We start from the raw sequence: 27,964 nt of genomic DNA, 5'->3' as shown, positions 1-27,964 counted from the left end.
CGTCTTTTCTGAACATCACTTCATCGAGAAGTCTCAAAGTGCTTCACAGAATATGCTGTAAAGTGAATTAACTGTATATTTTGTGGGCGAAAAGTGGTAGCCAATTGCGCACGGCAGTGTTTCACAAACAGTCGTAGATTGAGTGACCAAATGATTATTTTTTTCTGAAGGGAGTATATCCCCTGGAAAGTGATCTGCCAATTGACTAACAACTAGGTTCTTACTTATTGCTAGCTAATTAGAGGCGTGTAGAGTAAGGAAACTTGCCTAAGAATTTGTCTTGTCTGGGAATCGAATTTAGGTCCTCTTACTTACAAGGCGAGTGCCTTAACCACTACTCTACAGGACTTCACTGTTGCATATTGTTTTAAGGCTAAATTGGCAATTGGACATTGACCAATGAGAAGCAAGCAAGACGCATAAAAGGATTCTGGTAAAGTGACTGGGCAGAGTTGAAGAGAACGATTGAAATAAAGGAACTATTGAATTTAAACAGTGTTGTGGATGGACATGGTGTCAGAAGTGAAAAGTGAAGTCCTGTAGCTCAGTGGTTAGAGCACTCGCTTTGCAAGCGAGACACCTGGATTCAATTCCAGGCAGGGCGAAACCTTGGGCAAGTTTCCTTACTCCATACACCTAATAATAATCCCTCCAAAAAACAGAAACAGTAATAAATTGGTCATTTTCAATCCACGATTGTTTGTAGGACACTGCTGTGTGCACTTGGCTGCCGCGTTTCGCCCACAATTATAGTCAATTCACTTTACAGCATATTCTGTGAAGCGCTTTCAGACATCTAGAAGACGTGAAAAGCGCTATATCAAATGCAAGGATTATTATTATATTATTATTATGAAGCAGACTACGAGATTGAATAGGGATTGTAAAGTAAAATGCAGACAGAAGCAGAATTGAATGCCGTACCAAGGTATGTGCAAGGAGAGACAGCTCGGATATAGAATCCAGAGAAAGTGAACAAGAGTGAACAACAACATTGAAACAGTGAAACTCATAAAGAGAATGGACACAAAAGAAAAAGGAAAAAAAATGAGTGGCGTAAAAAGGAAAGTCATTCAGTACAAATTAGATACAGGAACACATGGCATGAGAAGTATATATAAAATTGAGAGAACCAAATAAGGAAAAAATGGGGCAAGGTAAACTAATGGCATAGTACAAAGGAGAAATTTAAACAGAGCAGAGATAAAAGTGATAATGGGCCACAATTTGCGAGTGCTGAATATAAAAAAATTCACAAAACAGTGGGAAATAGACCACAGAACATTGTCACCAGGATATCCACGAAAGAATGGGATAGTGGAAAGAACAGTACAGACGATAAAGAAAATGTGGAAGAAAAGAAAAGGGAGTGTTCCCGGTGTCTTGGTGAATAATTACTCAAATAGATTGGTCATTCACTTCATTACTGTTTGTGGAACATTACTATCTGCAATTTGTCTGTTGCATTCGCATACAAAATACACTCATAACACTTCATAGTAAATTCCTGTGAAGTGCTTTGAGATGTTTGCACAACCTGGGCCTTCAGCCACTACATAACTCTCTCAAGACAACTCTTTTTGACTTGCACCCTCTTTCTCTGCCTTCAAAATGTTCTCTTTAACAGTGCCTTTGGTGAACACCCCCACTCATCCCCGCTCAGTCATCTCCATCAATTTTGTGAAGCACTTGGGAGACATTCTTCCACGTGAAAGACGCTTAAAAGTGCAAGCTGTTTTTGACGCAAGCCGAAAGAGCTTTAAGTCAGGCAAACAGAAACAATTTCACGGTGATCTTTCGAGATTGAAAACTGACAGAATAATTATACAAGAATCCAAGTGTTGCTGCTGACTGTGGCCACGTACTGATTATTAAAATAAAACATTCCCCTGCTTCAGTCAGTCCAAGGTGAATTGGGCCAAGAAATTTAAACTGTTACACCTGAACCATGATGAGAAGCATAAGAGCTTAAGAACCCATTTTATTTTTTAACAAACTGCCAAATTACATCAGAGCCCTTGAGAATTGAGAAATATTTTAGCTTCTTTTTGAAAAAAAGGCACAACCGAATTGCAATATTGATCTTGTAACTTAAGGCGGCAGTTTGAGACTTAATTATTTTGCCTTACACAATTCGTTCAACTGACTGCTTTCAACAGTTCTTATTTTAAATTCAGTTTAAGGAATCTAAATGGCTACATCTAAGAAAAGATATCTGCAGAGTGAATTAGCATGAGGTGCTAGCTCTGGTATATAAATTAAGCACAGAACATTATGAGCCATAGCCTGGGCCAATAGAAAAGTGTGGCAGTACTTCCCCACCCCTAGCGGAATCCTCCTCCGCTACAAACCTGCAATAAATGTAGTTTCAGGCCTGGGCGGCTGCTCCGGACATGCATGTGTGGTGTGGCACAAGCGGCAAATGGGCTTCACTTGGAGGCCTCGCTGTTGTGATTGTCTATGTGTCTCTGTGTTTGAGTGTGTGAGAGTGTGATTGTCTGTGTGTGTTTGTGTGAGAGTGTGATTGTCTGTGTGTGTCTGTGTGTGAGAGTGTGATTGTCTGTGTGTGTGAGAGTGTGATTGTCTGTGTGTGAGTGTGTGAGAGAGTGATGGTCTATGTGTGTTTGTGTGAGAGTGTGATTGTCTATGTGTGTCTGTGTGTGAGAGTGTGATTGTCTGTGTGTGAGTGTGTGAGAGAGTGTGATTGTCTGTGTGTGTCTGTGTGTGAGAGAGTGTGATTGTCTGTGTGTGAGTGTGTGAGAGAGTGATGGTCTATGTGTGTCTGTGTGTGAGTGTGTGATTGTCTGTGTGTGTCTGTGTGTGAGAGAGTGATTGTCTGTGTGTGTCTGTGTGTGAGAGAGTGATTGTCTGTGTGTGTCTGTGTGTGAGAGAGTGTGATGTCTATGTGTGTCTGTGTGTGAGTGTGTGATTGTCTATGTGTGTCTGTGTGTGAGAGTGTGATTGTCTGTGTGTGTCTGTGTGTGAGAGAGTGTGATTGTCTGTGTGTGAGTGTGTGAGAGAGTGATGGTCTATGTGTGTCTGTGTGTGAGTGTGTGATTGTCTATGTGTGTCTGTGTGTGAGAGAGTGTGATTGTCTATGTGTGTCTGTGTGTGAGAGTGTGATTGTCTGTGTGTGTCTGTGTGTGAGAGAGTGTGATTGTCTGTGTGTGAGTGTGTGAGAGAGTGTGATTGTCTGTGTGTGTCTGTGTGTGAGAGAGTGATTGTCTGTGTGTGTCTGTGTGTGAGTGTGTGATTGTCTGTGTGTGTCTGTGTGTGAGAGAGTGTGATTGTCTGTGTGTGTCTGTGTGTGAGAGTGTGATTGTCTGTGTGTGTCTGTGTGTGAGTGTGTGATTGTCTATGTGTGTCTGTGTGTGAGAGAGTGTGATTGTCTATGTGTGTCTGTGTGTGAGAGTGTGATTGTCTGTGTGTGTCTGTGTGTGAGAGAGTGTGATTGTCTGTGTGTGAGTGTGTGAGAGAGTGATGGTCTATGTGTGTCTGTGTGTGAGTGTGTGATTGTCTATGTGTGTCTGTGTGTGAGAGAGTGTGATTGTCTGTGTGTGTCTGTGTGTGAGAGAGTGATTGTCTGTGTGTGTCTGTGTGTGAGTGTGTGATTGTCTGTGTGTGTCTGTGTGTGAGAGAGTGTGATTGTCTATGTGTGTCTGTGTGTGAGAGTGTGATTGTCTGTGTGTGTCTGTGTGTGAGAGAGTGTGATTGTCTGTGTGTGAGTGTGTGTGAGAGTGTGATTGTCTGTGTGTGTCTGTGTGTGAGAGTGTGATTGTCTATGTGTGTCTGTGTGTGAGAGTGTGATTGTCTATGTGTGTCTGTGTGTGAGAGTGTGATTGTCTGTGTGTGTCTGTGTGTGAGAGAGTGTGATTGTCTATGTGTGTCTGTGTGTGAGAGTGTGATTGTCTGTGTGTGTCTGTGTGTGAGAGAGTGTGATTGTCTGTGTGTGAGTGTGTGAGAGAGTGATGGTCTATGTGTGTCTGTGTGTGAGTGTGTGATTGTCTATGTGTGTCTGTGTGTGAGAGAGTGTGATTGTCTGTGTGTGTCTGTGTGTGAGAGAGTGATTGTCTGTGTGTGTCTGTGTGTGAGTGTGTGATTGTCTGTGTGTGTCTGTGTGTGAGAGAGTGTGATTGTCTGTGTGTGTCTGTGTGTGAGTGTGTGATTGTCTATGTGTGTCTGTGTGTGAGAGAGTGTGATTGTCTATGTGTGTCGGTGTGTGAGAGTGTGTGATTGTCTTATGTGTCTTTGTGTGTGAGTGATTGTCTATGTATATGTCTCTTTATATCTGTGGAGTCCTGTAGCTCACAGTGATTAGAGCACTTGCAGTGCAAGCGAGACACCTGGGTTCAATTCCAGGCGGGGCGAAACCTTGGGAAAGTTTCCTTACTCCAAACGCTTGATAATAATCCCTCCAAAACAAAACAATAATAAATTGGTCATTTTCAATCCACGACTGTTTGTGGGACACTGCTGTGCACAATTGGCTTCTGCGTTTCGCCCACAAATATACGGTCAATTCACTTTACAGTATATTCTGTGAAGCGCTTTGAGACATCGAGAAGACGTGAAAAAGCACTATATCAAATGCAAGGATTATTATTATTATGCGTTTGTGATTTTCTGTCTGTGTGTTTCTCTCTCTGTTTGTGAGTGTCTGTGTCTCCCTCTCTGTGTCTCTCTATGTGTTTGTAAGTGTCTGTGTGAGTGTCTGTATGAGTATGTCTGTATCTCCCTCTCTGTCTCTCTCTATAGTGTTTGTGAGTGTGTCTGTGATTGTGTTTCTCTTTCTGTGTCTGTCTCTCTCTTTGTGTCTATGAGTGTGTGTGTCTCTGAGTGTGTGTGTGGCTCTCTCTCTCTCTCTATGGGTCTGTGCACGTTGCCAGACCCTGACAGTTCCTGTAGCCTCTTGGTGTGTGCCAACCCCCATTAATATTTTTTTAACATTAATATGTGTTATTTCTTCATGTTTAGTTTTTATCAATAAAGTAAAAAATTGTAGGTTGGCAGTAAAATTAACTTTAACAGCATCAATCAACTCCCCGCCATTTCCTGCAAAATTTGTCAAAAATGTCCCCACAATTTCAGCAAATATTTCTGCACTTTTTTATTGGCCCGGGCTATTGCACACACCCTAACCAGGAAGTAGCCACAACTAACTTCCCAGTAGAGTATCTGGTATCAGGCATTGCACGTTGGAGAAATTGCTCATCTGTCTCATCTTGCACCAGTTCAAATCCACAACAACAGCAACTTACAATTTTATATTAGGGCCCCTCACACAGGGTAGCGTCCCAGAACGCTTATCCACAACAACCACTCTTCAGCGCTCAGCATTGAACACAAATTCCACACCACTGAGCCACTCATTAAGTGCTCTCACAACATGGAGCGCTTGCGTTATCCTCAAGGACATCTTGTTTTGGCGAATACACACAGAAAGCTCAAAAAGCAAAACAATATAGAACTTTTGCCTATTAATGGAGGGAAATAAAATGCAAAAGGAGGAATCGCTGCCTGAATAAATTTTGGGAGGGGGAAAAGGGATAAGCTGGAAGCCACACCACAACTAATGTCCACACAAAGAAAATCTGCACATGCCAAATCATATTGTTCCCAACGTAGTAAAAGGTGAGGTCGGAATTAGTTTCCTAGGTCTCAGATTCGTATCCTAGAAAACATTGCTGTCGTGTTATCTTAAGTCTTATTGGTACCGAGCAGCAATGCGAATAACATTTACACAAAAGTGAAGTGTTTACAAAGTAGAGAGATTGTTTTTGCTTTTTAATCGTTGTGACATTTACTCTGAAATAGCTTGGGATACCGTAATTTGTGGAAGTATTAACAAGCTTCTTATGTGTGCGCAATGCAAAGCAAAACACAACATTTTTAACATCAAGTGACAAAGGCAATTCTTTAGTCTTGTGGTTCAGCCAAATACTAAATCCCACTTTATAATGCAGGTAGTACATTCCTTGAATAAAGGAAGAAGTTGCATTTTTGTGGTGACTGATCATCTTGAAATGCTTCACAAATAACTGTCCAGTGATTGTTTTAATTTAGGTAACCATTATTGCCTACAAATCACAATGTTGGTTCTGTAGAGCAAGATGGAACTTTAAATTGTAGTCAACTTTTGTAGTAGCAGCAATATTCCTGCTCCCGATCTCTACCCAGTGACCTTGCTGGAGGTGCATGTGTGGATGATAGTGAGTGCAGGGTCAGGCTCGGCTGTGAGGCTCCATGTCAAATCAAGGCTTGTACATGAAGAACTACATGAGCTAAGTACTGAAGGATGCTCAGCGTCGATCGAACTGTACTCCAGTTGACGAAAAAATGAGCAACAACAATTTTTACCTGTACAGTAATATTCACACAAAGAGAACTCAAAGTGGGAGCCTGAGCAAAGAGGCAAACAGGAGATGCAGGGAGGGCATGGCTGAAGGCACAGTCAAAAAGATAGGTCTTTAGATGGATTTTGAAAGCAGAGAGAGAGAGAAAAAAGTGAGAAAGTAAGGATCTCGAGAGTTTCAAAGGCTGAGTTGCTGATGGTGAGCACAGCACGTGAGGCACGAAGCTGGTCAGCGAATAGGATCACAAGAAATCGCAGAGGTATGGTCGGGTAAGGCCACGTAGATATGTGAAAGTAAGGATGAGGATTGATGGTAAGGCAATTCCTTAAAGAACAGAGGAGGAGGGTAGAAAATGGCCAAGGAGAGGGGAAAAAAATCTGTTTGTATTTGAGTTTAATGTGGGAGAAAGCAGCACACAATTGCTAATGCACGCAAAGCAGGCAGACACGGGGGAGAGATGAGCAGATAACACAACAGTTGCACAAGTAAAAGTCTGTGCGCTTTTCAAACAGCTAGAATTACACATTTCGATGAACAGAAGATGCTCTCGGCACACTTTGGGTACGAATTTGTGAGCCTTATTGTTACAAACAAGGCGAGAATACACAGGGGGATGCAGCTCCAAGCAGATTTCTTTATGAAGAGGAGTTCTGGAATAATCAGGCTTTGTTTCACTCGTGACAACTAGGAGACTGATTTGCACTTGTGCTTTAAAAGGAGTCAGACACAATACTCACTCCCTTAGATTTGCGAGCCTGTGAGAGACGGCTGGAAAATAATGAACGTCTGAAACAGTCAAACAGCATCACTATGGAATAAATAAGTACAGAATGGCAACTTCAATTTCAGCTTTAACATGTGCGTTTGCCTTGCTAACACTGTTGGCCGATAATGTGTCCTAATTTGTGCTCTTTATTCTCCAATACTTCCCACTGGCACTGTATTAACTATTCTTGTTATAGAGAAAGTGTTTCTCCAATCTAAAAGAAATTCCCATGTGAAACTCTTCAAAATTGTCCCATTATCATTCTAGCTTCCAATTACTTGGGTCCTTTTCATTATTTTAGATCCGTGTTCAAGTGGGACTGTTTATGCAAGTGTTTTTTTTAGGAAGGACCCCACTGAAGAAGGCCGACATTGTTGTGGACAGAAGCGTCCCACTGGGTAGAGCAAACTAATTGGATGTTATTGCAAGAAATTAATTCAGGGCAATCTCTATCACTCAGGCTGGGAATTAGTGGCGAGCAGATAGATATTGGCTCACAGTGATGTCAACAGGGAAATATGCTTCTGTTGATGTCTTCTCAAGCAGAAGTTATCTTAGGTAGCTAAATTACCTGCAGATTGATTCCGTCCTCCTCTACATGGGCCAGGTGAAGTGAAAAGTTTTGTACTGATCCAAATGAGAACTACTGCACCAAGGCTGGTTGTAATAAGCCACAAAACGATGTTCAGCTAATGTACTGAATCACTGAGATGAAGATAATCTGAAATGTAATATTATTGTGGAGGTTCTGTGCTGTAAAGAAGACAGGGAAATCTAAAAAGTTCCAAGTGAAGACACTTTTTAGGATTTGTTGCATTTATGCTGCAGGGCTGGTTCCCTACTATTGTACTTTGTATTGGTTCTATATGAACAATTCTTGTTCAAAGCAAGATGACTTTTCAAAACTATAAAACTCTGGAGCTTTGGATTTTATGAATCAGCAGCGACCAAAACTGGTGTACATGAATGGTTTCCAAGGATTTGTGTTTTCTATCAGATATCAGAGAAGATCCATACTGGCCAGCCATTACTACATCACCTGCGTGTATGGGGACAGGATGTTGACTCAGCATAACCCTCTGGAGAAATCAGACAGGAGTGCTTACCCTGCCGTCCTGGGAGCTCTGCTCTTGGGGGTGAGTGGAATGAAGATGTGTCTCAAGAGACAGCGGTAAACACTTCTCCAGCTAATAGTGCAACCCTGGTTATATTGCAGCGCTATTGGTAGAGGCACGACTGCTGTCGGGGATGTGATATAAAAGTGGCAAAAAGGCCCAGGGGAGGGGGGAGGAGAGGAAAAAGAGCAATGTGTCACTCTGGGCAGATCACCACCTGTGACAGAATGATGTGATTAAATGAGATTCACTCCATTGTTTTGAGTTTGTGAACTACATGGTTTCATTTAAAGGATCAGCTATGAGGTAAATTGATAACCTATCAATGATAAGTCAGACTAATTTACATTAGCAATTAGACACAGGTATCAAAGTGACATGGATTTTAGTCAGTGTGAAAAATGTTCCATGTGATGCAGGTGATGACATCAATGAAAATAACAAGAGAAAGTGGCATGATTCCACCCCCACCCCATCGTGTCTTTAATGGTTCTCTTGTATTTGACATAGCTCTTTATCACATCGTCGACACGTCTCAAAATGCTCACAGGAGTTCAATGTGAAGTGTGGTGACTATTTATTTGTAGACGAATGAGCAGACTAGAAAAACGGGCACTATTTTCATTTTGAACAGAAGAGTTTGAGGGGAAACCAGATATAGGTTTTTTTTAACAATTGTAGGGGATTTTTAATCGATTTGATAATGAGAAATTATTTCCATTGGGTGATGAGTCAGTGAAGAGAAGGCATCAAATTAAGAAATTATTAAGGTAGCAAAGGGAAGAGATTAGGAAAAATCAGCATGGCTCGGTTACCAGCCTGGCTGAATTGGAAGCACTCTTGCCTCTGAGCCAGAAGGCCTTTAGAGTCACATAGACAAGGTTGATGCTCTCATACAGTGCTGAAGGTGCTGTGTGTAAGGAAACTTTGTATTTATTATTTAATTAATGATGAAATAATGCACACACTTTGGATGTGAAACAATTACAGTTCAACAGTCAATTATTATACAAAAAGCAACAACCCACTATCGCAAAACGCAATAATGGTAGCAACCAGGTTTCAGAAAATAAGGTAACGATCAGTTACCTATCCCTGGGAGAGAAGCAGGGAGTTGGGAGTCAGTCAGATCAACAGCACATACACACTTTGTGTTTAAAGCTCATTGTCTCAATACTCTAGGGCAGTGTTCAAACTGCCAGATGTCTATGATATAGATGCAAACTAAAATCTTCTATTCCAAGTGTTTTTTCCAATTGAATGCTGCTTTTCGCCCACAAAATACAGTCAATTCACTTTACAGTATATTCTGTGAAGTGCTTTGAGACACTTTGAAGACGTGATAATGCACTATATCAAATGTAAGGATTATTATTATTAATTCTCCTTATAAGAAGGCACATTCCTAATAAACAAAGTCAATGCTATGGTGTTTTTCAGTTAACATTTTCTTTTAATTCGTTCTTTACAAGTGCATCATTGGAGGTGCCATCCTTCAGTTGAGGTGTTAAATTAAGGTCCAATTTGCCTATTCAGGTGGACATTAAAGCACTGCTGAAAAATAGAGAAGTTAATTCTTCTGGTGTTCTGGCCAACAATCCTCCAGAATATTGGTCACTTAATTCATGACTTTTTTTTGTACCTACAAAATATACAGCCCCTGCACTTTACAGTAAATCCTGTGAAAGAGATTAAAGCCATCCTCCCAACATGAATGGTGCTATATTAAACGCAAGGATTATTATTAATATTTTACAAACAGAGTTAGGATGCTCTGCCTAGTGTGACGGTTGAGACAGAATCGATATTAGCTTTCAAGACGGAATTAGATAGCTAGCTAAAAATAAGTATTGTGCTTTTTAATAAAACGGAAGATGAATTTGAATAGACAGATAAATAGAATTGAATGGATTGTTATTTCAAAGATAAGCTAAATGGCCTCTTTTGCTCTGTAAATTTCTATGGTATCTCTATTACCACTCAGTAAGGTACAAAAGTGCTGTTAATTTCTGTCAGTATAAAAAACTTCCATGTAATTAAAGTAATAATCCAATCTAGTAATAGTGCAGTAGCAGTGCTGTAAATGCGGTAGGGAGGTGGGATCTCCTCAGATCAGTCCTTGGTATAAGAGGGAGAAAATGTGGCATTGTACAGTGTGATTATTCAAGGCTACGAAGTGTCCCAACAATGAATAGCCTAGCATTTTGAAATGTAGGTGACTGGAAAGCAATATTCTGGCCTTGGTGGTCTGACAACTTCTCAGCCTGCATTCTAAAAATAATATGCTCTTCATACAGTCTAATATTCAGTCCTCCAAGCAAATAGGTATTAACACATAGCAAGAGCTCAGCTATGACAGCTAATTTAATCATAATGGGAGTGGGGAGAAAAACTATATCTCATTCTGCTACCGACAGAAAGTAGCAGCTCTAGCACTGTGAGGTGTGAAGTGGCAAGATCCCAGAGCAGGAAGAACAGCCACAAAGACAAGTGAAACACACTGCTTTAAACTTTTTGAAAGTCAAGTCCAACAGAGTGCACACTATTACTGTAAGTCTTCACTTGGTACAAATCCCCAGCGACATTAAGTTTGAGATGGCGAAAAGATTCAGATCTAAATTCTTTATGAATACTCAATGTCAGTGTTGGACTTCTATGCTGGTCCTACATTAGGTTTGTTAGTCACCAATCAAGGGAACTGCAAATGAAGCAGGCGGTGGTGGAGTAATGCTATGGTAGTTCACGTCTTCCTGCGTAAAATAAGCTATATTATTGTTGTTGATGACCAGCCATTGGTACTGTCTAGCGGTTAGAATATTTGTGAAAGGGAAAATAGGTGGGTTTCACTTACATAGACCTTTGTCTGTCTGCAAATGCAATTCATTTACAATTGGTGAAAGACTGTCACCTGTGAAAGGGACACACATATATCAAGGCACAACTTCAGGAGTAGTAGGTACACAGACACCATTTGCTTTCGGAGAGAACTCCTCCCAACTTGGCAATAAGGAAGTTAGTCTCCTACAAGGTCCCATTCCTGTATTCGCTGGAATGGTTTTCAGTACAGAAAATCCCTCCCTTCTCTACAAACATCCATCTGATGGGAAAGTCATCAAAAGATGCTCAATAACAAAATATTTCCAAAGTGGCGCATACATTCTGAAGGAATTTTAGAGAGAAAGGAATTCCAGACCGTGGAGTACTGTAGCTCAGTGGTTAGAGCACTCGCTTTGCAAGCGAGAGACCTGAGTTCAATTCCAGGCAGAGGGCGAAACCTTGGGCAAGTTTCCTTACTCCAAACGCCTAATAATAATCCCTCCAAAACCAAAAATAATAATAAAATTGGTCATTTTCAATCTACGACTGTTTGTGGGACACTGCTGTGCGCAATTGGCTGCCGCGTTCGCCCACAAATATAGTCAATTCACTTTACAGTGTGTTCTGTGAAGCGCTTTGGGACGTCCTTCTGACGTGAAAAGCGCTATATCAAATGCAAGGATTATTATTATTATTATTATATATCTTCTCCTATCGCACTTGTAAAACATTACTTTAGTGCTCATGCTATGCACAGTCCTCCAGACAAGAGGGTGCGTAGCTTGTGCATGTGGCTCTTGAGCTGGGAATACATGGGGGCCCTCTCCTGCTCTTTTGTTTCTTCTCCCCTCTTTCTATGGAAGAGCCACTTGGCATTTGTCAGTGGCACAGCCGAGATTCGAAGTTTTCTGGATCCAGAATCAAACTGAAGGAGGAGGTGGAAGAAAGAGCACCCATGTGGCTAAAGAGTGTGTTGTTATCATCCAAAAGCTAAGGTCCTGTTTAAGGAACTTAGGACATTCCCAGCGTGAAAGGCGCTATATAAATGTAGATCTGTGTTGTGTTGTATTGTCCATCCCTCTAAGCAGTCTGACGATCCACTCTGTTCTCACCACTGCAAGCGCTTATCTGTTCATTGCTGATTCAACACTGTTTCAACTAGATATGTATGGATTATGGTGTTACTATGCTGTCACACAAAGCAATATTCTTTAGTGCTGTGCCAGTGCACAGTGTGATACTCTATAGCTCATCACCTCCACAATTTCTCCACCCACAATTATTGGGACACTTCACCCTCGTGTTGACAGCTCAAGAGGCTCCTTCCAACATAAGTTTGGAAAAACATGTGCTGCGTTAGCTGCTGGGTGTTTTTCACAGTTTAAGTGATCATTGTATAACAGCATCACCCACTCAGGCACCCGATTGCAATCTTAGCTATAACACTGCAGTCTGCAACAACTGCTGAAAATATTACACGTTCGTTCACAAACAGTCTCTGAACCTATTCTTACAAACATAGAAATACGTTTTTCCTCAACTGTGTATTTTATAGCCCCTCTTAAATGCCGATTAACAATGTAAGTACTATTCTGCAATTTTTTAAAACGTTTAACAAGAGCGCAAAGTGTAAGAGAAATGGAAGAAACAGCTGTCTTGGGGAGTGTTACATAGAGGATAATGAATACCTGGGAGTGAATTACAAATCTGTAATCCAGTCGAGGGCTCAGATGACAGTTTAAACCATGACAGTGAAGCTCGGAGAGTTTATAGCAGTCACCTGAACCCTGCGATAGGATTACAGCCTTCAACTTGCTCCCTGCTGGGGTTTTATTAAATAATACCATGCCATGTAATCGTTTTTGTCCATTTTGCTAGTAACTGCTGACAGTATGCATTGCATTCATCAGGCAGAACTTTACAAAGGATATAATAACTTGTGATGTTTACAAGGTATTAACTGTTTTTATATGCTGTGAATCAATCTGCGCAAATTTAATTCAGGGGATGCATTATCTTTAGAATTTAGGGGATGTGAACTCCAGCACATTGGAACTGTAGCAACTATAAAGCAGCGGTCAGGAACTGAAGAAGCAGAATTCCAGTACATTTGAAGTTCACTTGAACCAAGGAACCTTGCTATTGCTAGCTTGTCATTCTACACTTGTCATTCTGTTTGACCTCTAGGCTGCCTTTGATACCACTGACCACTCTATTCTCCTCCAACGCCTCTCCTTTCACCTTAATCTTCATGGTCTGTCCTTGAATGGTTCAGATCCTACTTTCACACCATCTCCACTTCATCTCCACAGATGGCTTCACGTCTAGCCCCCACTCCGTCTCGTGCAGATTTCCTCAGGGCTCTGTCCTTGGTCCCCTCCTTTTCAATATCTATATGCTCCCTCTTTGTGACATGGGGTCAATTTCCGCAATTATGCGGATGACACACAACTCTATCTCTCTGTCTCCACCCTTGACTCCAGGACCACTGCTGTCCTGACAGAATGTCTGTCAGACATCAAGTCCTGGATCAGAACTAACTTTCCTCAGTTGAGCATCAACAAGACCGAGGCTCTCCTGATTGGCTCCCGTCAGCGCCTCCATACCTCAGGTACTGACAGTATCACCATCCAAGGATGCTCACTCCACCTTGCTAAGCCAGACCAGAACCTTGGCATCTTGTTTTACCCTCAACTATCCTTTTTACCCCACATCCATGCCATGACCCACTCTGCCTACCACAACATCGCCCAGCTCCGCCACTGTCTCACACCCCAGGCCGCCAAGACCCTCATACACGCATTCATCAGCCTCTCCAACTCTTACCTTCATAGGCTGCAGATCATCCAGAACTCTGCAGCCCATCTCCTCTCCCGCACCAGGCTCCATGGCCTTATCACCCCCATCCTCGCCCGACTCCACTGGCGTCCCATCACAGAGGATATAGTTTAAGATCCTGGTCCTCACCTTGATAGCCCTCCATGGCTTGTTCTTCCCTATCTCTGCGACCTCCTAACCCCCTACCATCCTGCCCGCTCCCTCCGCTGAGTGGGTTCCAGCCTGCTTCATGTCCTCTGCCTCGCCCACCCCATCATTGGTGGGCGGGCCTTCTGCCACTCTGCACCCACCTTCTGGAACTCCATCTTGCAGTCTCTCTGCCTGCCCCCCTCCCTTACTTCCTTCAAGACCCAACTCAAACCCCTTCTCTTCGACCGAGTCTTCAGTCACTCTCCTTAACCCCCTGCCCTCCACGGTCCCCCATCCCGACTCCCAGCTTGAGTCCAAAACCCTGATTGTCCAGCACCTTGGGACATCCTCCAAATGTGAAAGGCACTATATAAATGTAATTTTGTTATTGTTAATTGTTTTAGGACATCCTCCAGTGCCACAGTTTGGCATTGGGTTTCCTCGCAGTGTGAGAGTCACACTCTTTTGTATTAACAGTGACAACAATAAAATATGTACAAAAATACTCCAATACACATTACAGAAATTTTCATACATTCTGCCGCACGAACACAGGCCATTTGGCCCAACTTGCTTAAAAATCTCAAAAGGGCTGGTTGGGATTTTATGGACCCCACATCTTATGAATGGGGTTCTACTATAATATTAATAATCTTACAATTGATATAATCCCCATCCTGTAACACCATCTCAAAGTACTTCTCAGGGAATTACTGCCAAGTGTAGCATCTGTATTCTCCTCAAAGGCTAATGGAGGGAGGGAGAGAGAGATTGTGGCAGGCAGAAAATGAAATCTTGCCATTCTATAGAAAACTAGGGCAAGCCTATAATTGCCCATGGATAGCCTATGAGTGAGAGTCTCCTTCAATTGATGGAGATATGTGGGGCGGGCGACAGAGAGAAACAGAGAGAAAAAGAAATGAACAGTGAAATTCACACCCTCAGATGCAAAAGAAAATATTTTTGACATTAATGGACTGGAATGTATGTCAAGTGTGCGTTTCCTAATTGATACTGAAAGTGCAACGGGGGAAGGCTAAAAAGGTGTTTGCAAATTTTGTATTCACACAAAGTGAATGAGATAGAAAATGTGTTACCACAATTGACTTTGAGGCAAAGGCAATTCAAAGGGATAAGAATTAAAAAACAAAGATATTAAAGGCTGTGGGCAAAGAGCAGGGGAATATGATTAGAATAGATGGCTTCAATATGGAACCATACCCCGCAGAGGAACAGCTTCCTTCTGTCCTGAAATTTCTAAAATTTATTTAATAACTGCAGTATGTAAGTAAAAGCAGATTGTTTACAGTGTGCTTTATCAGCATCTTACCTCACATTTTATTAGCTGCTTGAGTAACACCATCAATGTATCTGATAAGATGTTTCTGCAGATGACTGCGTATTTATCTAGTGCAGGTTATCAAGAGTGCACAATAACAATTTGCATTTATGGATATAAAGTAAGCAGGATGTGTCCTCCAGGGAGAGTGTGTGCATTCCATTCCAACAATATATCTCTGGGATTTTCTGGTGTAGTAGGATGCATGGATTTTTCAGTTTGGTTTGGATATTCTTAAGCACAGAGATGGGTTTCCACATATGTCAGACACCCGGCTAGCCCCCCAAAATTGCATTTAAATAGCGCCCTTCAAGTCGGACGGCGTCTCAGAGTGCTTTGTCTTGGCCTTTCATGCTGGGAGGATGTCCTAAGGTGGTTAAACAGCACCTTAGCTTTCGAATGATAACTACTCTTCGTTGGGTGATGAGCATACCTGCTTCTCTTTGCACACAGGGTGTCACACTCTCACACACACTTTTGAAAACTGAACCATTAACACTTGCCACTTTGTGTTTAAAAGTTCCACTTCTTCCTTCTTTTCAATGCACATAATCACATTAAAATATTGAGTCCCTGTAGCTCCGTTGTTAGAGCACTCGCCTCGCAAGCAAGAGACCCGAGTTTGATTCCTGGCCGGGCGAAACCTTGGGCAAGTTTCCTTACTCCGCACACCTGATAATAACCCCTCAAGAAAAAAAAATAGTAATTTGGTCACTCAATCCACAACTGTTTGTGGGACACTGCTGTATGTAATTGGCTGCCGCATTTTGCCCACAAAATATACAGTCAATTCACTTTACAGTATATTCTGTGAAGCGCTTCAAGTCGTCTAGAAGACGTGAAAAGCACTATATCAAATGCAAGGATTATTGTTGTTGAATTATTTGAAATACAAACAAGCATGTATTTATCTTACATACTGTTTACTCATACATAGTCGAACCTCACTATAATGAACAACCCTTGGGACGGGCAGAAACAATTGTTATATCAGGGTGTTCGCTTCAGTAGGGTTTCGCCGTCAAAGAGATTCAAAAATCGAGTCTTGCCATTGGGATCGTTAAAACCAGGGGTTTGTTATAACCGGGTTTGTTATAGTGAGGTTCAACTGTAAACTATATTGCACTTGTCATGTTCTGATACAACAATAACTCTATTATTATTATATATTGTTATAACAGTGCTGTCAGCATGCAGTGTTCCCAGGTCCAGTATAAGGTAGAGAAGGTACACAATAACAGGCTGGTTCTTCACCTAAATATGCCTCACTATTAACCTCAGGAGAGGTTAATATTCAAGTGCAACTTCACTCTGCTTATCACAAAGCCGAGTGAACTCTGGCTATTTTTATGCTGTGGAGATAGCAACTGGGCTGACCCAACCCAACCCATTCTGCTCAGCTTCGCCTGTTTACTGTCAAAATGAAACAAGAAGTGCACCCTGTCTGCATGGTTTGTATTGAAGCCGAGGGCAGCATAGAAACTCACTAAGTAGGGCGGTATCAAAACTCACTGCACCAGCCACCCAGTCCCTATATGGTTCAATTTTATAGATATTAATCTAAACATAATGCAACTTGTATCATGTTTTATTTATCTTTGCTATAACTGGCTCTGAAAGCTTTACAAATGTACACTAGAATGAGTGTTGCATTACATGCTAGGTTTTGGACAGAGTTTCTCTAATAGAAAGTATTTAATAACAAATTAGTTACGCAGTTATGCAACATGAGAACATTACACCAGTTAGTTGCTGTGCTTCTTACTATAAATATTGCCATCTGTGTTTGTATATGCCCTTCTAACTCTCCTACCATTTGGTACATGCTTCAGTTGGCTTCAGAACAGGACGAATATGGTTCCCTACATGAATCTCACAAAGAGCAAATGGAATTTATTAAACCCACGTTATGGTTGGTGTAAAATTTCTTTGCAGTAATCATTAGATTATTCCAACATTGAAGGCTTTGAGTGAAACAACCCCTCATCTAACTGGTGGCCATGCAGTAAGTTGCCTTGTTCGCAGCTGTTATTAAACAACTAGCATTGCCAGTGGAACCCTGGACTGGACTATGTGCATTCATCAGAAAATAAGGAAATGAATGGTTAACAAACTGCTGATTAGTTTAATTACCAGACTGAAGCATATTATCCAATCTACCTTTTGATGAAGTTTGCACCTAAAGTTCATAACGCTAATGCGCACTTCATTTTGAGATTCTTTCTCGCACATTGAGATATCCTCAATGAAATATCCATGAAAGGTGCTGTATAAATATAAATTGTATTATAATTGTATTGTTCCTATATCCACACTGCCAATATGCACCTTGTTCCTGTCTATACTCACACTGTTAATATACACCTTGTTATATACCCAGTGTTAATGTACACCTTGGGTTTCTATATTCACACTGTCAATCTATATCTTGTTCCTATCTATACTTGCATGGTAAATATGTACCTCATGTCTGTGCAAGACAATAAATCACCAGTATTTTGAAATCTGTGGATGACACGGGCTACATGTTATGATTCCTGTGCGTACACATTTTTAATGCCCTACCTCAGTCCTAGTGTGTACGTGCATCATTGAGTTTGGCATATCGTAAATCTGTACTTTTCCCCATGGGCTGGTTGAGGAAATGATACTTGGGGAAAACAAAAGCCTGGCAACCATATAAACAGCACATTGAGTCTAACCCCAATTAATGAGAATTGCCTGTCATACAGCAATTAAATACAGACCACAGGGTGCAGCAAAAGAGTTTTATACTGCTGGAACATGTACAGATATTCTGTGCACTGAAATAAATGCAACCCATCAATCTATATTCATGCTCACTTTTCTGCATTAGGAATGTTTATTCTTCAATTGATTTCTCAAATGCCCTGTCTGCCCACCTCCACAATGCATAGGATCCAGTTGATCCCAAACTCTTCCGCACGCATACTCACCTGTACCAAATGCTGAGCCCCCATCACACCAGTTCTATCCAGGTTCCACTGGTTCCCTATTGCCAAACGGATCGATTTCAAGATCCTTTCACTTGTTTTCAAATCCCTTCATGCTCTGGCACCTCCCTACTTCTCCGACCTGCTTACCCAAAACCTGCTGCCTCCACTCGACTGGCACCGGCCTTCTGCATGTCCCTCATGCCCTCGGTTCCACCATTGCTGGGATCGCTTTCACCCACTATGCCCCAAAACTCTGGAACACTCTTTCTCTATTCCTCCGCCTTGCCTCTTCCTTCCCCATCTTCAGGTCGCATCTGAAGACCTTCCTATTCAACCATGCCTACGGTCACCTCCCTCTCCTCGGTGTCGTGCTCCGCCACTGTCAAGTGCTTTGGGACGCTACCTGGCTTGAGGGGCCATATATTTATTATTAGTTATTGTTGTGTAAATGTAACTAAATAATCTGATAGTAAAACAGCACCAAGGTGACGCAGGCGTTAACTGAAATACTCTTTACAAGTATGATTTGCTGCTCACTTAGCACTTCATTCCTGAGATGTTGTTGCCTCCTACACTGCTGGGAGGTTTAACTTGAGACAGAGCTACTACTGCTGTTCGCTGCTGCAGAGAACAGCATTTGCACTTACACAGAAAGAAGAATCAGGAACACAGGAATGTATGGAACTGGAAGGGCCATTGCAGTCCGCCTGGCTGCCCCCTCCCTCCCCACCCCACCCCGAACTAAAAAGCATCCTATACCCTTCGACCAATGTCTTCACAAAAATAGCTAATAATCCAACAGTGCCTGGGGTACTAAATCAAATTTTTAAACTATATAAGAATAATCTTAGTGGTTTTATCTAGTGCTAGATAGCGCTTTTTATGTCTTCTAGACATCTCATAGCACTTCACAGAATATACTGTCAAGTGAATTGACTGTACATTTGTGGGAGAAATGCAGCAGCCAATTGCGCACAGCAGTGTCCCACAAACAGTCGTGGAGTGAAATGACCAATTTTATTATTGTTTTTTTTCTTCAGGGATTATTATCAGGTGTGTGGAGTAAGGAAACTTGCCCAAGGTTTCACCCTACCAGGAATTGAACCGAGGTCTCTCGCTTGCAAAGCAAGTACTCTAACAACTGAGCTACATGACTCAGACAGGACTCAGACTTTGGGACAGGAGCTGGAGATTTATACAAGGGCTGAAGTTACTTATATGCCTTATGGGTCTAGGCACAGAGCCCAGCGATGACTGACACCCATTTTAGCCTGCAAATACTGTTTGCAGTGGTTTGCAAAGGCTTCTGACTCAACTGCCACAAAGATGCAGAGTGCTTCATTATGTCACAATACAAAATTACAGAACTCCAGTTGTCATTTAATGCCAATTGCCGTCAAATCTGCTTGTGAAATTTCTGGTGCCATTCCAATTCATCCATTTAGAGGGCATTCAGCATCTCTGCCCCCACACACTGGAACTCTATCCCTCAATCCCTCTACCTCACCCCCTCTCTTGCCTCCTTCAAGTCCCTATCTGAAGACCCTCCTCTTCGATCGTGCATTCGCCCACACTCCCACCCCCAGGCCCCATGCCCTCCTTCCCTTCTGACCCCAGCTCCCAGCTTGGGTCCAAAATCGCTGATTATCCAGCGCCCTGGAACATCTTTCCGACGTGAAAAGCGCTATACAAGGATAATTTGTTGTTGATGTAACTTGGTAAAACTGAGTGAGAAAGTGGAGCAAACATGATGGTTCAAACAACTAGACAGTGCATACAATTGAATCCTCCATATACTCAAGATATGTAAATAACAGAAGTGCACCATGGACTCACAGTAAACTAGAAAGGCAACATCTACTGACTGGATTCATGTGGACTGTCTCAAGTAGTGAAGGTCCTGGATCACCCCAAGTGACACCTTCCCCCTCACTGAGGCCACACCACCCGGCTCCACCTTGCACCATGCCCCACGTCCCAAACGCCGGGGAGGCCCTCATATCCAGGGCGTCACTTGCTCTGTTCCCCTACTACACTGGCTCATTCCCCTCTTTCGAACACCTTACCCTCTGCCATCCATACCACCTCTCTCTAAAAATCCTCTTAGTTTACCGCACCCCAAAAATCCTCCCCCGCCTTCATCTCTGACATCTTCACCCTCTTAGCCTCCCTCTGCCTCTGCTCTGACCGCCTCATCATCCTAGCTGACTTCAACCTCCACTTCACCCCCTCCTGCTTCAATTCCTCAGACTTCTCCTCTCTCAACCTCTCCCCCCACATCCACTCTGCTACCCACACCCATGGTCACTCACGCGACCTAGTGATCACCCGGGGCCTCAGCGTCTCGATGTGACAATCACTGACAAGGTCATCTCTGACCACCATTTCATCTCCCTCACTTCCATATCCCTTTCCCCACTGCCTCCAAACCTACCACCATCTTCTACTGCCCGTGGAAGATTTCCCCGCAATCCCTCTCCGCTGCTCTGGAGTCCTCTGAACTCCTCCCTCTCTGGCCCATCTCACGCACCAACCCACTCACTGCACTTACTCTTCTCCATAGCACCCTCTCCACCACACTCGACGCCCTGGCCCCCCTCACCTCCTGAACTGCCTCCTATTCCTGATCCTCACCCTGGTTCACCAGCCACCTCCACTTGCTTAAGAGTCAGGTGTGGGCCATTGAACGCACTTGGCTCAAATCCGGCCTAACGGTCCACCACCACATCTGGGCTGGACCTCATCAAAACCTACTGCTCCACTCTCGCCTTGGCCAAGTCATCCTTCTATTCCAGGTTAATCCTGGAGGCAAAGGGCAACCTCAGGCTCCTGTTCTCCAACACCAACTGGCTCCTCCGCCCTCACCACTACGCCTCGCAGATTCTTTCCTCTGATTCTTACTCCGAGAAAATGCTGGACTTACTCGAATCCAAAATCGAAGCAATCCGCTCAGCTGCCACTGCCCCCCCCAACTTCCACCCCTCCCTACCCCCATCCCACACTCCGACAATTACCCATCCCTCCTTCCACACCTTTGAACCTGTCAACCCCTCCTCTGTCTTCACCACCATATCCTCCGTGAAGCACACCACCTGGAACCCATCCCCACCCCTCTCCTTAAATCCCAGCTCCACCTCCTTGCCCCACTTCTCGCCAACATCATCAACCCTGTCATCTGGCACTGTTCCTTCCCCCTTCATCACATCCATCTTGAAGAAATCTTCCCTTGACTCATCACAGCTATCCAGCTACCGGCCCATCTCAAACCTCCCTTTCCTATCCAAGGTCCTTGAGAGAGCCATTGCCTCCCAGCTTCGCTTGTCTGACATCAAGTCCTGGACGAGGGACAACTTTCTCCAACTCAACAACAGCAAGACCGAGGCCCTCTTGATTGGCTCACGCCAGCGCCTCCGCACCTCAGGCGCTGGCACATCAGCCTCCACGGCTGCACACTCAACCTCACTAAGCCAGTCAGGAACCTGCGAATCTTGTTTGACCCTGAACTGTCCTTTCTCCCCCACATCCACGCCATGACCGGCACTGTCTACCACCACCTCCACAACATTGCCAGACTCCGCCACTGCCTCACCCCTCAGGCTGCTGAAACCCTCACCCATCCATTCGTCATCAAGGCTCGATTACAGGAACTCCCTCCTCATCGGCCTTCCCAACTCTTCCCTTCACAATCTGCAGATCATCCGTGACACCATCACTCCCACCCTCGCCCGATTCCACTGGCTCCCCATCCCTCAGAGGATCGAGTTCAAGATCCTCATCCTCACTTTCAAGGCCATCCATAGCCTTGCCCCCTCCTACCTCTCTGATCTGCTGACTCCCTACCAACCTGCCCGCTCTCTCCGTTCAGTGGGCTCTCGTCAGCTCCATGTCTCCCACCTGACCCGCCCTACCATCGGCAGCCGGGCTTTCAGCCTCTCTGCTCCCACACTCTGGAACTCCATCCCACAGTCCCTTCTCCTCATTTCTTCTCTTGCCTCCTTCAAGGCCGGCCTCAAGACCCTTCTCTTAGATGGTGCCTTGGGTCACCCTCCCACCTCTCTGCCTTCCCTCACCCCTCCACCACCCCTACCCCATGCCCTGACTGTTCAGCGCTTTGGGACGTCCTCCCGATATGAAAGGCGCTCTATAAATGTAATTTTGTTGTTGTTGTCTCTGAACTTCAGCAGCAACCCAGCAATCACTGGTAACACTTGCAAGTGTAGTTGTTACTTACTGGATGGCTTCTGCTTGGCACCTTCTGATGGGGTACCCCTGACTAGTGGTCACACTATAGCATGACTCATTATTACACAAGGTCTCGTTTTATGAGCCTAAACCACCACATTGCAATGGGGCCTGAATGTATTCGAGGGAAAATGTTAAAGTGTATTGGAAAAGAGTAAGGGAATGGGATTAAATTAATAATAATATTATTTACATTTCATATAACACCTCCTTCATTGGGAGGACATCTCAAGGAGAATGTACTGCGAAGTGTAGTGACCATGTGTTTTGGATCGTGTCCAATGGAACTCAGAGGGAATGGAAATTTCTTACCACATCTTAATGGTGTTCACATCCATAACTCACATCTGCACCACTCAGCTGGTCCTGCCCTGTGACCTCATTGCACTGGCACAGAAGCAAAGTCCCATTCAATCCCTTGGGAGGAAACCGGTTCAAAGTCTGAGTCCCCTCCCTGTCTTTGGCATGTGTAATACTGCTGTGCTTGCAGCTGCTGCACCCATTTCCTGAAGTCTCAATCTGCCCATAACTGACTCTCCTCAATTTGAACAAAACATTCCTTAGAAAGGCTATCTTCAAAACACTTTCATGGAAACAACTCGTATAGTAAACAGGGTGTGCACTTCTGCTACATTAACAGAATTGACTTTTTCCCAGCACTAGGTTTCAAAATAACACAAGTAATAATAAGTTAAAATTCAGAGGTCCGAAAACTCTCATGATCTTAGTCTTAATAAAATGATTGTAAAACTTAAAATTATGCAGCATTTTGGAAAATTGTTCAATTATTTAAAGCTGTGTTTTTAAATTCATCTCCCACTTTATCTCAGTGATAAAAAGGCCACTCTTGGAACCTCCCTCACTAGAAACAGACCTGTTCCTGATTATGTAAACTCATTGCTTGTCGGCCTTCCCAACTCCTCCCTCCACAGGATCACCCAGAACTCTACAGCCCGTGTCCTCTCCCGCACCAGGCTCCACGGCCCTATCACCCCCATCCTCGCCCAACTCCACTGGCTTCCCATCATAGAGGATACAATTGAAGATCCTGGTCCTCACCGTCAAAGCTCGTCATGGTCTTGCTCCCCCCTATCTCTACGACCTCCTAACCCCCTACCACCCTGTTCGCTCACTCCGCTCAGCGGGCTCCAGCCTGCTTCACGTCCCCCGGCTTGCTCGCCCCACTATTGGCGCACTCTGCACCCAACCTCTGGAACTCCATCCCGCAGTCCCTCCGTCTCGCCCCCTACCTCGCCACCTTCAAGAACCCCCTCTTCAACCATGCTTTTGATCTCCCTGCTTCCCCTCTGCCCTCTCCCACCCCGACACCCAGCTCGGGTCCGTAACTCTGTCTGTCTTGCTCTTGGGACGTCCTCACGACATGAAAGGCGCTTTACAAATGTAATGTTATTGTTGTTGTTCCAGCAATCAGTCACAGTCTCCTCATGCCCACTGATGCCCCACAATCATGTTGTTGTTGTTGTTGTTGATACACTGCCAGGCTTTAGTCATTTAATTTACAGACATTCGTAGATGGTGAAGATTAAACCATTGCTATTTCGTCAGCTTCTGTGCAGAAGGCCATGAATTATAATTGGCAACTAACTATGTGGGAGACAATAATAACCGTATACTAGTAACCGAGTGCTGGACTCTGAACTGCAAAACAAGTGCTGACATTCTGACTTTCATGCCTTCGTTGGTCAAATTTTGCTCAGGAAAGCTCTCAGATCATCTTCAGGATTCTAGAAATAGGGTTCAAAGATGTTTAACGCAGCCTCTGAATTTTAAACAGACAAAGAGGAATTGCCCACAGCAGTATCAGTTACACACCAGAATAGTTTACACAGTGGATCTGCACCAACCGCAACAAATGGGGGGTGGTGGGGGAATTAAGAACTCCTTAATTTAATGATTTCCCTGACATAATCATACTTTTCAACCTGAAATCTTCTAATCATAACTCAGTCAGTAACAATCAAGAGTATTGCAAAATTATACAGCCCCAGGCTTTTCCACCATGATAAAATGAACCGAGAGAGGCTGGTTTTACAGCTCCACACAGTTGGTCTCCAAAAGTACTCCTGAGCACCTGCAGTAACAAGAAACCTGGAGCACGTGCAAGACATTGGATGTTTTGCCAGGCGTTTAGGGTGGCAGTCAGCCCACCGGCTATCTTTTGAAGATGGAAACATGCATTGATGAGAGTGTCCGGTTGCCTAGTGCAACATTTTCGTTCGTATTAAATGTCATAAAAGTAACTACATTAAAATTCCCGGCGCATTCAATTACTACAAGTATTAAAGGTAAATTCATGTAATGGCTTAACTACCACCCCTTTTAATCCATGTGAGAGCAGCATATCATTCATGGTTATACTCCTCAAGATCAAGACAGAACTCCAATCACTGTGCCCCAATAGGCAGAAGTTTAAAGCAGCAGCAGATGGACATTTCAGAAGATACACGTCAATTAATCAGAACAACTGTAACTAACAACAACAGATTACGTTTGTATAGATCCTTTCACGTGTGGAGAACAGCCCAAGGCGCTGAATTTGGTGAGGGCGAGGATGTCGATGTTCCCATCAATAATGAGGTCATTGAACTAAGTTATCACTGAGAGGTCATCGAGAACTGATGTTTAGCAAAAACCTCAACAATTATCCAGGATTAACCAAGATTGCAGTCATCCTATAATCCATCAATTTAAAGATACTGGATTCAAACACAAAAGTGTTAAAGGAAAGTTAATAGAAAGAAAAGCAATGCTGTTTCCCAGCCCCGACACGGATAATGAATAAACGCAGGGAAAGGAGGTGGGTTTAGCCTCACAAAAAGTAAACCGGCATAAGATGGAAATCTGCAGCAGGTCAATCAGTATCTTAAAGAGAAAGAGGTTATTCTCTCAGGTAAAACTGTGCATCGGATATCGTGAAATATTGAGGGGGCTTTCAACATTCATAGTTTTGATACTCTATAAGAGGAACAAGTATTTTTTTTTTTTTGATCAGTTTTACAGGCAGCGCTTATTGGGATTGCTGGTAATACCAAGGCTTAACATTAAATTCAGCACCCAGGCCCAACATACTGCTGCATTTCCAGAGTCTTATGCTGAGATTACACCACAGAGTTTAACCCTGAAGCACTGAAGTTTACACCAGAGCAATGGAGCTAATGTACTGACTCAATCCAAACACTACAGTATTACCTACTGTAACAGGAATTGCGAACATGATTCAGGCAAGTAGTGTGAGCCCATCTCAGATAGACAATTTCACACCACTCCAACTCCACTGGAGCTGTGGTAGAGTATAACTGCACTATGCCTTCAGCCAGAGTGAGAACAAGCTTTTAATTGCAAACATTTTAAGTTTACCTATAATGGGCTACAAATATAATCATGCCTCTGTAATATTAAAAGTATTTGGTATTGGTTAGCGAAGCTCTGTACAGGCTAATGTGCCATCTTCACCTTCATTTACCTTGAGCCCAGAATTAAGTAAATGTTGTGGAGTTGGCAGTAAACTCCTGTCTGCCATCTCAATTTGCTCTTCGTCATCTCATGATGAACTGCAATGCGAGAACAACTGCAGTAAACCTGGGCTATAGGTTAAGTGGGTTTCCGTGTTTAAGGTAGCTCAGTGCCTTGCAAGTGAGAGTCGGGTTTGGTTCCCGGCAAGGTGAAATGTTGGGCAAGTTTCCTTACTCCACATGCCTCTGATTACCTAGCAGTAAGTAGGAAACCGGTTGTTAGTCGATTGGAAAATCACTTATCCGGGGATAATAATTCCTTCAAAAATAAATTGGTCACTCAATCCACAACTGTTTGTGGGACACTGCTGTGTACAATTGGCTGTCACGTTTCACCTACAAAATATACAGTCAATTCACTTTACAGTATATTTTGTGAAGTGCTTCGAGATTGTCTTGAAGACGTGATAAGGTGCTATATCGAATGCAAGTAATAATAATAATCCTTGCATTTGATATAGCGCTTTTCACGTCTTTTAGATGTCTGAAAGCACTTCAAAGAATATGCTGTAAAGTGAATTGACTGTATATTTGTGGGCGAAATGCGGCAGCCAATTGCGCACAGCAGTGTCCCACAAACAGTGGTGGATTGAAAATGACCAATTTATTAATGTTTTGTTTTTTGGAGGGATTATTATTAGGCGTGTGGAGTAGCGAAATTTGTTCAAGGTTTCCCCCTGCCTGGAATTGAACCCAGGTGTCTCGCTTGCAAAGCGAGTGCTCTAACCACTGAGCTACAGGACTCCACAAAGTATCCATCATATCTGGTCAAACTGCATTCTGCACTGAACAACAATTAAATCTGATGCTTTCTCTGCAAAGCAGATTCCCAAACTTGTTGCCAACAGATACCATGCTGGTCCCATGGATACTGGTGGGGTACGAACTTCCCGGTGTTTCATACACTAGGTGATTTTACATGTTATGCTGGGAATGCTACTGTGCCACATTCCTCCCATTTCATTTGATAACAGACCTAAAAAGCTGCAGACTTTCCATCAACACAGGGAATGAGTATCAGTAAACAGCCAACTTTCTCAAATTACATTTTCTAATGTGGAAAAGCTACTTTCAAACTTTCCACACATCATTTTTTTTTAGATATTTTACACTCAGTGGCATGTTCCAAGTGTGATGCATTGAAGCAGAATGCAAAAGAGGTAACATTAAACTAATACAAGACATCCGTTAGCAGGTGTTGATAGCACTATGTGCTACTCTAGGTGCCTTATGAAAAAAAGAACATCAGAGTTGTGGAGAGCGTACAGCTTAGGTTCAAAGATGCTACCAGGGATGAGCAATTGGGTTATACAATATTTGAAAAACAGGGTACAGAGCTCAAGAAGGGATCTAATAGATGTCTTCTTAATTCTGAAAGATTTAATAGGATATATACATGTAGTAGTAGATTATTAAAGTTGGGTGTAAATCTGTAACAAGAGTGGATCAGCTCAGGAACTGTCATAGGAGAAGTTAAGGTGGATGTGGGGGGTTAGAAGATTTCTGTTCATATAGAACAAGACAGACATGCTTTGGCACACCTGTTTATTGAGGCAAAGACCGCATCAGTTAAGAGAGACTTGTTGTAAAGTTTCATAAACATCCTCAATATCTCCCACCCTTCCTCCTTGCAAGGGGATATTAAACAACATTAATCGTGCCTTGAGTAGACATTATTTCTTGGTGTCTGAATTTCACTGTCGCTAATTCTCACAGAGGTAGGCAGAGTACAGAATACTCTTTGCTGGAGTTGGCTGTGAGAGCAGAGTTGATTACAGCATTTAAAAGAATAAAGGAGTAATTATGCAGAGGCGGCGTAAAGGGAAAGAGCGGGGAATTGAGATTTGGATGGATGGCTTGTTGGGAGGACCAAAT

General features: G+C 43.1%; 1 protein-coding gene across 1 annotated transcript in view; it reads right to left on the bottom strand.

The window, feature by feature from the left end:
- The window catches only part of nedd9 (neural precursor cell expressed, developmentally down-regulated 9), a 79,155-nt gene that overhangs the window by 22,837 nt on the left and 28,354 nt on the right, over positions 1–27,964 (bottom strand). The window lies entirely within an intron of this gene.

Source organism: Callorhinchus milii, unplaced genomic scaffold, assembly GCF_018977255.1.
Source record: "Callorhinchus milii isolate IMCB2004 unplaced genomic scaffold, IMCB_Cmil_1.0 Scaffold2, whole genome shotgun sequence".
Taxonomy (NCBI): domain Eukaryota; kingdom Metazoa; phylum Chordata; class Chondrichthyes; order Chimaeriformes; family Callorhinchidae; genus Callorhinchus; species Callorhinchus milii.
The sequence above is the reverse complement of the archived record's forward strand: the minus strand, read 5'-3'. Positions and strand labels throughout refer to the sequence as shown.